General features: G+C 41.4%; 1 protein-coding gene across 1 annotated transcript in view; it reads left to right on the top strand.

Moving 5' to 3' along the window:
* Positions 1–13,257, top strand: part of GABRR3 (gamma-aminobutyric acid type A receptor subunit rho3) — a 964,887-nt gene that overhangs the window by 853,608 nt on the left and 98,022 nt on the right. The window lies entirely within an intron of this gene.

The raw sequence follows: 13,257 nt of genomic DNA, 5'->3' as shown, positions 1-13,257 counted from the left end.
CATTAGGTCTCTACTACACTTAGTTTCTATATAGCTATAACCTTTGTTGTAAATTGGGTGTTCAGTAAATATCACCGGCACATTCTTAATTTGAAGGCCTCCTGGTATAGTGCCTGCTTTTAAATACTGTATTAAAAAATGTCCGTGGAGATCTGTTCTTATTTTTTTTTCTTTAGCCGGATCAATTTATCTGTCTGGTACTGATTTTTTGCTGAAGTGCTCAAAGAGGCAGAGGAGAAGAGTGGGGGAGCAGCTAAGAGTTTTTTTATGTGTTCTTCACTATATGCTAAAGTTTCATTTTCTGACATTCTCACGCTCGCAACAATCTAACCAAGAAGAGAAGGAATGCCAAAAGTTATGAAAAAAGGTTTTTACAGACCAATGCTGCGGTCCATAAATTTCTTTATTATCTGCTTTTTCCAATATCCAAGGTTGTCCAACAGCACACGATGTATACACTCCAATGTACAAAATCCAAAATCAAATATTCAATATTTCAAAAGTTCATAAATGCAGATCAAATTGACACAACCTACGCGTTAGTGGCTGCGAATGGTAAACAAAAGAAAAACATTTTTTACAATCAACATCCATAATAGTAGTAGCCATATACTTTAACCATCAGTCTGATCTAATACAATTTCAATCTATTTCAGAACTACTGTATCTTCCCAAAATCACCCTGCCTATATTCCATTCTATACATATATTTCTCAAAATGACAGTAAAAGAACCAGATCCACCTTGACTCAATGACTGAAGTCTTATAGAGCCCACGACTTAGTCTCCCATAACAAACTCATAATGTTAATAAAACCGTACCTTCGTTATCCGAATCAATACATCGATTAGTCCTGTATGTGCACGAAATTTAATCAATCTCACCTGAAAAAATCAGACAGGTGTAGGCACAAATTAAAACCACACATTCTAAATCTGCGAGCATATATATCTTAAATCAATCCCCTTATTGCTCACCATTGAGTGGCTCCAACCAGTTCCCAATAGCGATTAACGCAATGATGAGTTCGGTTTTCAATTTATCCAGACATTTCTGTAAAAAATTATTATTATTATTATTATTTTTTTAAGAGGGAGCATGCCTGGGGTCACGGGGCCAGTAAGTGGACGGATCATATTTTATTTTGGGTCCGATTCATAGATTACATTTTTTTAATTTGGAGAGGCACACAAGAAGAGCTAATAGAATATTTCAGGTATATAAATAGGAATGACTTTAATGTGGAATTGACTTTGGACTGTAACAGTAAAAGAATACATTTTCTTGATGTGGAGCTATTTGTGGAAGGTAACAAAATCATGAGTAAACTGTTTAGGAAGAGCACTTCGACTTATTCAATACTTCGAGCAGATAGTTCACATCCCAAGTCAGTGATGCGGGGGATCCCATATGGGGAAATGATAAGAATCAGGAGAAATTGCAGCAAAGAATCGGATTTCAATGCAGAATTAGATCAATTTTAGAATAGATTGCACCAGAGGGGTTACAGTGAGTTCTCATTGCGTAAAGCGAGAGGACGTATTGAGAATGTGAAGAGGGAATCCACCTTGGTAAAGAAACAGAAGACAGAATCTAAGGATCGTTTAGCCTTTATAACAACATACTGTGTCCAGAAGGACAACATTTTTAAGGCTTTGAATAAGAATTGGAATATGTTGAAAGGGGTACCAGGCTTGATGTGTCTAATAGGAGACAAACCTGAAATTATCTATAGGAGGAGTCCTACAATCAAGCAAATGATTTCTAAAAAATTTGGGGAGCCTTTGGACTCCAATAATAGCAACTGGCTTCCACAACCACCTACAGGTTTTTATGTGTGTGTTGCATGTAACATGTGCAGTTTAGGACTAAACAAGATGAAAACGTTTTCCTACAATACCCAACTCATATGTTATCAAGGAATTTATTAATTGCGATAGTACGGGTGTTATTTATGCCATTATTTGTGATTTTAATAAAGTGTATATTGGAAGTACTAAATGTATATTGAAGCTCAGAATTCAGGAACATAGCAGATCTATCAGGAATAAAGATGAGAAGTCACCGTTATATAGACATATCAGGGACAACCATGATATGCGTAACAAAATTAGGTTTCATGGTATACAAAAATAGTTCAGAATAAACGAGGTGGAGACTGGGAATTAAATAACAGAAAACAGGAGGCCAAGTGGGTCAGTAGGTGCAGATCGGTACATGCAGGACTGAACTGTGACAATGAGTTACATAACTTTTTATAATTGATGTAAGTTGCAGTCCTGCTATAATGATTTTTGCTCTGGGCCTTTTACTTTTGTTTATTTGTTGAGTTGAGAGGTCAGGATATTTAAATAAATATTTTTGTGAGGCGTAGGACTCATTGTATGAGTGGAATTTGAGATGAGCTGTGGATTTAGATACCTTGGTGGGAATAGACTTATTATTCTTGATCAATTTGTAGATTATATTTCTCAATGTCTGTTATGTTATGTTATGTTATGTTATATGTTGTTTTATATAGCGCACGGCTACTCGAAAAGAGTGTCCCGGCGCTTTTATTGAGAACCTGTAGCAGTGAACACAACACAGTAATAAAAGACAGAACAGGGGGAGAAACTCAGGGTAGGTCGCCTAAAGAGAAAAAAGCCAGGTTTTAAGACCCTTCCTGAACGTAAGCAAATTAGAGGCCCCGCGCAGCACCAAGGGCAAAGTGTTCCACAGCTGTGGTGCCAGCAAACTAAAGGAGCGGCCTCCAATGCGAGCCTTTTTTACCCACGGAACCACCGCAAAAAGCAGAGATTCAGATCTTAACGATCGGGCTGGACGATAAAAGGTAAGTCTCCTTTGGAGATACTTTGCACCCACTGCGTGGAGAGCCTTGTAGGCCAGGGTCAAGGCCTTAAAAACTATCCGCTTCCGGATAGGCAGCAAATGGAGCGACTGCAAAAGGCCAGCAGCACTGGCTCGCCTATTTAGGCCATAAATAGCCCTTGCGGCCGAATTCTGAACAACTTGCATCCGCTGCAGTAGATAATCCGGCAGGCCCAAATAGAGGACGTTGGAATATTCCAATCTTGAGCCAATCATGGCCTGCACTGTCACCTTCCTGTGCTCCTCCGAAAGTAAAGGCAAAAACTTCCGGAGCATCTTGAGGAGGCCAAAGCAAGTGTCTGTTAAGCCAAGGATCTGAGATCTTAACGTCAGGCCCTTATCCACCTAGACCCCCAAGTTCTTAGCCAACTGGGACGCACAGGTAGGGGGAAACATGTTGGCAGGCCACCATGCCTGCCATTCCGGATCCGATGAACAACCGAAGAAGAGTACCTCGGATTTATCCGAGTTGCACTTGAGGCTGTTCAGCTGGAACCATTTAAAAACAGCCCCAAGGCACTCCCGGATACTCTCTCCATCAAAATCCTCTCCCCTCTTACAAGAAAAGAGGAGCTGAGTGTCATCAGCATAAGATACGATCTGGGCCCCAAAGGACTCCGCCAATGCCGCCAAAGGGGTCATAAAGATGTTAAAAAGAGTGGGGCTCAACACAGAACCCTGCGGAACCCCGACTCCCAGAGGCGGCATCACGGCAGAGCTAGATGAGGCCCAGACCGTTTGTCGGCGGTCAGCCAAGAAAGATCTAAACCAGTTGAACACCGTCCCCCCCAGACCGATCTCATGAAGTCTGGCGAGAAGACCCTCATGGGGGACGGTGTCAAAGGCCGCCAACAGGTCCAACATGACAAGCATGGCTTTGCCCCCCGAATCGAGTACCTCCTTTACGGCTTCAAACACCTCCAAGAGCGCCGTCTCGGTGCTCAGATTGGGGCGGAAGCCAGATTGAGTAGCGTGCAGTACATTATGGGATTCCAAAAAATTAGAGAGTACCATATGCACATGCTTCTCCAAGATCTTCGTAAACGCGGGAAGGAGGGAAATAGGCCTGTAGTTGGCCAGGACTTCTGAATCAAGACCGGGCTTTTTAAGCAACGGAATAACCATTGCCTGCTTCCAGGCCTGCGGGACCACTCCTTGATTCAAAGAGAGGTTCAAGAGTGGGTTCACAAGTGGATTATTAACTCCCGCCATTTTAGCCAAAAATTTGGCCGGGCAAGGATCAAGAGGCGACCCAGATTTAAGATTGGCCATAAGTGCCAGTGAAGCGGGGACTGAGATAGGTGGAAAAACAGCCAAAACTGAGCCCAAAAGGGGCTGATCCGTCTTCAGGATTAGCTGAAGCTACAGTCACCAGTGATGGAAAGGATTCCTGGATCAGTTTGATCTTGTCAGTAAAAAAGTTAGCAAGATCGAAGGCCCAGGATTCCAAAGGCACAACCTGAGTTGCATTGGATCGAGGGGCCATGAATTCCCTAACAACTGTAAAGATCTCCTTACAGGAATTTGACGCGGCCTCTATCCTCTTTGCAAGATAGCCTTTTTTCTCCAGGAGAATATCCCGGTGATAGGCTTTGATCGCTGCCCTATAGGCAAGCTTTGCCATAGGGTCATACTGCGAGCGCCAAGCTCTTTCAGCTACCTTGCACTGTCGTCGGGAAATCGACAGCGCTTCAGTAAACCAGGGGGCAGAGATCCGCTTAGATGTTAACTGAGGGGCCATCACTGGGGCGAGATCATTTAGTCTATCCAGTAGCCACGCTTGCAAGGAGTCCAAGTCCCTCTCCAGATCTCCCATCAGAGAGCAGGGGTAATCCCGAGCCGCCTGAGCCAGCATATCTGGGGTCACCCGATAGAATGCCCTAGGGGCACGGCCCTGCTGCTTAGAGGCAGTACTGGATGGTTTCAATCTGCCCCGAATATGGAATTTGGCCAGTCTGTGGTCCGACCAAGGCACTGGAACCAGAGCCGTCACCTCCAAAGGGGACGTGGAAAAGACCTGATCTAAAGTATGGCCCTTATCATGCGTTGGCCCAAAAAGATAAGGGATCAGGCCAAAAGGGGCCGTAACATCCAGCAGCTTGATTGTCTCGGGGTCCAGTTGCTCATCCAAATGGAAATTAAAATCCCCGGCCAAAACACAGTGTTCAGCTTTCAGGGCCAACCCCGAAATTGCCGACTGAAGCTCATCAAAAAAGGTACCAGGCGGTCCCGGTGGCCTATAAACTAGGAGGCCTTTGAAAGAATGATGAGGCGTCAGAGTAATGGAAAAGGCAAGGGATTCAGAACCTTGGATGCTGTCCATGGGCAAAATGGAGCAGGAGGCACATTTGTTCACCACCACTGCCACTCCACCGCCCCTCCCTTTAAGTCTATCCTGCCTGAAGATATTATAGTCAGGAGGAATAGCTATCGCTACATCCGGATTAGAAAATTCCGACAGACTGGTCTCAGTCAGCATCAGACAGAGTGGCTTTTCCACAGTCAAAAGGTCGTAAATGTCCTGCGCATGCCTGCATACTGATCTAGTATTTAACAGCAGGCAAAGATGCTTCACACCGCCGATACCTGTAGTTGGGCAAGAGAACGGAGCAAAGCTAGGAGACCGTCCACAGCCAGGACATTGTCTCTTACCCTTATAGCGACCGGGAAAAACTGTGTGACAGCCCCCGGACGTATTTTGCAAAGATCGCAGCTCACGCGATGTATAACGCACCGTACTAGGCGCAGAGGAGGACACGCGCAATAAAGGAGCCCCACCCGCCGCCCCGCACGCCTCCAGGACGCTAACGGGCGCAGACAGGCTGGACTCTGGCGTGACTCCGGCTGTGATCCGGCGTTCCTGCTGCGCGTTACCGCTGCGCGTAGGCATGACTTCCTTTAAAAGGAGGTCGATCGCCAGAAACGCTAGAGCGTGCACCCCAGAGCCTGAATCCTACCCTCACCCAAAATGGCCACTGCAAAACGAAGCTGCTGGTAAGACACACCCACAGGAACCGGGACCCGCCAAGCGCGGTGCAAGTAACAATTACAGTGCAGGTAGGAGGGAATAGCCCATTAAAAACAGGGGATAAGAAATAAGATTTAAATGAAATACAAAACAGGAGGTTAAGAACAGCGCTATAATTCAAAACCGAGCGCCACAACTAAGCGCTAAGCAGTGAAGCGCACAGCAAGGTCTCGTGTCCGCTGGTCTGCTGGACATCAGGTTGCAAGACAGAGCCTCCTAGTTACCTCCCTTAAAAGGAGGTCGATCGCCAGAAACGCCAGAGCGTGCACCCCAGAGCCTGAATCCTACCCTCACCCAAAATGGCCGCTGCAAAACGAAGCTGCCGGTAAGACACACCCACAGGAACCGGGACCCGCCAAGCGCGGTGCAAGTAACAATTACAGTGCAGGTAGGAGGGAATAGCCCATTAAAAACAGGGGATAAGAAATAAGATTTCAATGAAATACAAAACAGGAGGTTAAGAACAGCGCTATAATTCAAAACCGAGCGCCACAACTAAGCGCTAAGCAGTGAAGCGCACAGCAAGGTCTCGTGTCCGCTAGTCTGCTGGACATCAGGTGGCATGATATATGCTTGACTTACACTTTTTCTTATTAGGTTGATTGAGTTTTGTGATAGTGAATACTAGCAGGTATGTGTAGCAACGAACTTGTGCATAATGGAGTCGAAATAGTTTTAATGGATCGGTCATGATATATGCCTGGCTTACAATTCCTCTCTAATACTAATATAGGTTGATTGAGTATTGGTGATAGTGAATGGTAACAGGTATGTTTAGCAACATTTGTGTGCATAATGGAGTTGCAATAGGTTCGATGGATATTAGAGACACTGTAATGGGGGATTCACCACTCACGAAGGTGTTAGAACAGCACTTTGAATGAGGAATGCAAGAGTATAATTTTTTATAATCACTCATATTTACTGTCGGCACCAGGAGAAACTCTTGCGCAGTTCTTAAATAACTACTTAGATTGTTTGTGATTGGGATGATGCAGTATTTCCGGTTTATAGCCAAAAGCTAATAGGATGAATAGTGATGTAAACAGCCAATAGGATCAGGCGACCACGAGACCACGAATATTTCAGGTTACGGGTTATGTGAGAAAATTTACTGGCGGACCAGAGAGGGAACCGCCAGTTTTTGAAAACAGACACAGGTGATTGGACGGCAGTACTAGCCTGCCGAGGGGCGAAAGGTCAGAATATACAGATAGAATGTGATTGGCCAATGGAGAATGAGGACCAGAGAGGAAGCATTGTCGTCGGAATTGGTAGTGAAACTAAGGCTCGTTTTTGATTGGCGAGGGGAGATATATATACTGAGACGGGAAACAGGAACAGCACACTGCTGATTTATCAGGATCGGGCATGTCGCTGGAGCAGGATGGCGTGATATATACTTTTGAATATTAATAAGGTAAGATACAGGACATAGTTTTTGGGTGACAGAGGATACCAGGATGCATTATAGAAAGTTTTCTCGTGTATATGGAGGCACAGTAAAAGAGATACGGTTTATATTGTTCTTTGCAGATTGTTGATTCAGTTGGGAGTGGAAGGAAATAGACTGTCATCCTATGAGGCAAGAGATTTGAGATTCAAATATGGGTCAGTATTATGAGCCTTGCCTTCTTTGATTTTGTAGCATGTTTAGAATGAATAGATAGTTGAATTATCCTCCCTCTAACCACATTTATTAATATATAGTCATCGGTGACAAATGAGTAGGGTCATTGAGATAGTGATAACGAATTGAGGGGGTTTATGACCTTTATGATACTGATGGGCAGAATGGATACATCTTATTTTAAAAAAATATATATATATTTTTTACAGAAATGTCTGGATAAATTGAAAACTGAACTCATCATTGCGTTTATCGCTATTGGGAACTGGTTGGAGCCACTCAATGGTGAGCAATAAGGAGATTGATTTAAGATATATATGCTTGCAGATTTAGAATATGTGGTTTTAATTTGTGCCTACGCCTGTCTGATTTTTTCAGGTGAGATTGATTAAATTTCATGCACATATAGGACTAATTGGTTTATTGATTCGGATAATGAAGGTACGGTTTTATTAACATTATGAGTTTGTTATGGGGGACTAAGTTGTGGGCTCTATAAGACTTCAGTCATTGAGTCAAGGTGGATCTGGTTCTTTTACTGTCATTTTGAGAAATATATGTATAGAATGGAATATAGGCAGGATGATTTTGGGAAGATACACTAGTTCTGAAATAGATTGAAAAGGTATTAGATCAGACTGATGGTTAAAGTATATAGCTACTACTATTATGGATGTTGATTGTAAAAAAATGTTTTTCTTTTGTTTACCATTCGCAGCCCTGATGATGTCCGACTAGGACGAAACGCGTAGGCTGTGTCAATTTGATCTGCATTTATGAACTTTTGAAACACTGAATATTTGATTTTGGATTTTCTAGATTGGAGTGTATACATCGTGTGCTGTTTGACAACCTTGGATATTGGAGAAAGAAGATAATAAAGAAATTTATGGACTACAGCATTGGACTGCAAAAACCTTTTTTCATGACTTTTGGCATTCCTTCTCTTCTTGGTTATATTTAGGGTTAATTGTCTGGCTTGGACGGTGAACCACAAGAAGTTGAGTGTGACAATAAGTTACTTTAAATAGTTTAAATTGATTAATTTCCTCAAATATACCCTTGTGCATATGTGGTTCTACCCTCACCGTCATTTTGTGATTAACAATCTAACCAAATTAACTGAAAAATTGAAATCACCACCAACGGCGCAAAACAAATGACAATATCTCTAATTAAATCTGCACAAACATTAACCAGTCACCGCTATGAAGGCAACCCCGCAAACCAACGTCTGCTATAACAACAAATACCACCACTTGGTTTGGGCTCCCAACAGTAACGCCAAGCCACTGACAAATATCTAACAAAACAAATGCCATTACTGCTGCTTAATTTAAACTCTCTATCAGGTCAACATATTGAAATTGAACAACATGTGCCATGGACTTCTACTTTTGTCTTGAATGAATCTTTTTCTTTTTCATTTAGTTCTCTTAATAAAATTGATACGTTCTTTACCACATTTAAATTCTTAGAAAACCAACAGAAGACAAAATCACAAAAGAAAACAGATTTGACATCAATAAATATTTACAAAATCATATTTCTAATTAACATTCAATCACTCACTCAACCTTTTCATACTCTCTTCCATTCATTCATAACACTCACAACTATCCCCTACTAAATTACACTTTCATTTTGTACATTTTCTTTCCATAGTTTTAAAAAAGCCATAGTACACAATGTCATCGAATTATAATCTTTCTAATAAATTAAGTCTTTTTCAATCGTATGGCTGATGCATAGATGGTCTACGCATTTCAAGCTCTTAATGAATTCAGAGTTGTCATCAGGACCCAATAGCTGCAAAACAAACAAGAGTTTTCTTAGGCTCACTCGCAAAAAAGAAGAATCGAAGGCTCCCCTCTCTACTCCTCTAACCTAATTCTTACCTTCTCTAATTGTAGCTGTACCAGAATAGCGGTTTGAAAAATACCACACCCGACGCTGGTGGCTTTGTTGAAACAGAATGTAAAACAACAATAAAACCGAATTTAGTCTACTGTCAATACTGGCTCTCAAAACAAATGATGCATTTAAACCAGACGAGAATCAAGGAAAAGCCACTTACATTTATTTCTTTTCCATATGGTGCTGTACTGCTTGTGAGCTGTTAGTGGTTATACTGCACCTACAACAACAGTTTGCATTGAAATACCGGGTTCGCTCAAGCTTTTGGTTATTTACTGGGAACAAACTAGTGGGGACTTACTTGACTCCAGGCAAGTTGCGTCCACCAGGCGTATCTTTTCTTGGGACGTCACGGTCCTATTACTCTGTAAATAGAAGTGGTTTTATCAGTACCCCGTCTAGCTTGTCAATAGGTGCTTAGGCGGGGCAGTTAGGGGTAAACGCAACGCTTTACCTGTAGGATTATTTGTTGGCACCAAACACAAAGTCGAATGGATGGCGGTTTCTACAACGAACGGATTTGGTGCGTTTCACGCCTACGACTTGTTTTAAACGTCATAGCCTGCCGAGGATCCCGGGAATTATGGGCTTTATAGTTCTGTATCGTATTAAAAGCGAGAAAATAAAGATGAATCATTAAAAAATGCTAATTAGGCAGTTAGGCACTTTAAATTAACTACATTGATGTTTTTGATGTTTTCCAGAAATGTTTACAACTTTTTCCACGAGTGTCATTTGATCATTCTTAAATGAAAATATACGATCGTTGTCTCTTCAGAAAAGGCGTCTTTGAGGGATATCAAAAGCCCCTACTTGCTACACTGTGTTGAATATATACTTAACCTTGACTTTAATACGATTAGTGTGAGAAAAGATGTTGATTCATACTTAGCAGGTATAAAGATTCCCAAACGACGCCATATAGGCGGAATGAGCCTCTATTTTATAAAATGTGCATTTTGAATGCAACAACTTCATCGATGTTTCTTATTGAAGTTCTTCCTTAAAGGCTCACAACGTTTTTTGTTTTCAGGGATATCCTTGGACATTCTTAGACAACAGTGTGCAAATGTTGCAAGGTATGTCTTTAAATACATCAGTGGCCCCCACGTTTGCGAGCAATGTTTCTTCCTAGGAATCAATATTGAAGTATCCTTAGTCCGCTCTCCATATTTGTATTGAAATTCGTCTCAATCTGTGTTAAGAGAACCCCAAAGCGCTGGTTGATTGAGCTCACTCAGTTCTCTTAGTTGGTGTTTGAACCGATGTATCGGCTGTATAGTTGTATCTAAATTTCAACATTACATAAATATTTCAAAAATGCATTTTTCAGTTTCAACATACATCCTTAGGTTATCTCACTTTTAGTTGTGGCACCAGAGAGAAGGTAGGTACAAAATAAGGGAATTTAGCTTCGTTTATAGATTTCTGACAGTTCATTTAATCCATCAACTGCAGTGTTAAATTTTACAATTAACATTGCTACTCTCCTGGACAATTTTTCATCTAGATCACCACCCCTCACGTCCTGTTCAACTTTGGAGATCACGGTCCAAACTAAATCTTTCTCTGTGTGATTATTGAGCCTCCAATGATTCACCAATGGCGCTGTTAAGATGTTCCTTTTTATTCTCGATTTATGTTGTGTAATTCTCGTTCGTATTTCTTGATTGGTTTTGCCAATAAACAGCATATTGCATGAGTATTTTATTCCGTACACAAAATATCGTGATTTACAGTTGGTGAAAGACTCATGTTTCCAATAGATGTTATTATGTTTAAACAGGCTTCCTTCTTCTGTATTGGCACAACATATGCAAGTTCCACATTTGTGATGTCCTTGTACAGGAGGCAAACCTACAAAAGTCCTGACAGTAATTAGATCTTTTAAAGGTAGAGCAGCACGCACTATTTGATTTGCAATGCTGCGATCTTTTCTGAAGGCTAACAGTGGTGGGTTATATAATGGTGAGTTATATAGTTGATCATTCTATTTACCAGGTGCCAGTTTTGATTAATCACCTTTTTTAGGAGATTTGAATTAGGACAAAAAGTAGATACACAGACCATTCTGTCTGTTTCAACTTTTTCTTTTTTGCTCAACAAGGTTTCCCTCAGAGTCGGGTTGCGTTGACTCCCTTGGGAATAACGTCTCCTCAACGCACTCGATAACATTTTTTGTGGTTTTCTTCAAATGAGAGTCAACAATGTTTCTTTCAATTCAGTTTTTCTTTTATTCTGGTTATTAATATTTCATGTTATTGTCTTCATAACATCATAAATTTCATTTCATGTCTGCCCAATGCGTTTCGGGTGACTGCCCTTCTTCAGGGAACTTGATTCTGAAAGCGACCAAGTGTTGCACATTTTACCATCATTTTTATATATATACACAATGTTAACATTCAGATTTGAACTCATGCATAATACTTAGGAGTAAATATGGGTAATGCTTAAAAAGGGCGAGTTTTTGGGCAGGAGTGACCGTGAGGGGACGAGAACATGAAAGTGTGTGGAACGAACGTGGGTAACATCGGTAACTCTGTGATTTTGCATTATTGTGATGGTTAATAAGGGTGCCTGTTGGTTTTTTGTAAAAAACGTAAGTAAACTCAAGACGTGAGTAATTCGTGAATACGTGGGGATTACACATAGGTAATGTGAAAAAAATGTTTTAAGTCTGACCTGAGTCCTTAATGTACGAGCTTCGTACATGAATATTTTTCACAAACGTCGGTTACCTGTGAAGAACGTACCAATTAGTGGTTGATTCACTTGTGCAAGTGTGTAGCTACCGAGTAGAAAACGTTAGTAGCTCTGAGTAAGAGCGCTTACCAGAGTGATGTGTCAGAAAGTTCTCCGTTCGGACTGGTAATAGTGTGTAAACAACGCCAGTGTGGTAGCGTCTTTGTTTATACGCTTCCTGTTACTGATTGGACGAATGTAGTCATGTGACACGGGCCAAGGAAGTGGCCACGGAGGATCAATCACGTGGTGTTGAAGCCGCTGGTGTGCTGCCTTCGTTGTAAAAAAACTTTATTGAAAAATGAACGCAAGATGATACATAAGTGGATGAACCGGGCTAATAAAAACGCGGCCAAATAAGTGTATGAAAACAAATGAGACACAGTGATATGTCATAAGTGTAGGTTGAATAAACCGGGCTAATAAAGATATGTGTAACTGGAGATACAGTAAACAGTAAACATATATATGTGCAAACATTGGCATGAATGAAAAAAGCATAAATTGTCTCTGATTTACAAGTGACAGCTAAATTCTAAACGTTCATTGAGTCCTTTAGGCTGTATTGAAGACAGGCGGTGTATCCAGAACAGTTCACGCCTTAGTAAGTGTTGGGCATTGTCTCGGCCAGGTAAAGCTGGTACCATTTCCAAGATACAAAAACGCAATTGACTGGGGTTGTGATTGGATTCATTGAAATGAGTAGCTACTGTAGATTTTGATGTTTTTAGGCGAATGTTACTTTTGTGCTCTACCAATCTGGTTTTAATTTTTCTTGCTGTTTTGCCGACATATGCGAGCACGAATGGGCATTTCAACATGTACACTAGATTGGTGCTGTCGCATGTTCCATTTACGTTGAGTTTTATTTTTGTGCCTTGTGTGGGGTGGGTTATTTCGTTCCCTTTGATGATGGAATTGCAACTGCCGCAATTGTGGCATGGTAATGTTCCTTTGAATTCTTTGGTGACTGTCTTTGTTTTGCAATTTAGCAGATCTTTGATGTTCTTGGTTCGTTCATACGTGAATCTAGGGTTCATTGAGAATATGCCTTTGAAGTCTTCC

The sequence above is a fragment of the Lissotriton helveticus genome, chromosome 8 (genome assembly GCF_964261635.1).
Source record: "Lissotriton helveticus chromosome 8, aLisHel1.1, whole genome shotgun sequence".
Classification (NCBI taxonomy): domain Eukaryota; kingdom Metazoa; phylum Chordata; class Amphibia; order Caudata; family Salamandridae; genus Lissotriton; species Lissotriton helveticus.
Note: the sequence above shows the minus strand (reverse complement) of the source record. Positions and strands in the feature narration are given on the sequence as shown.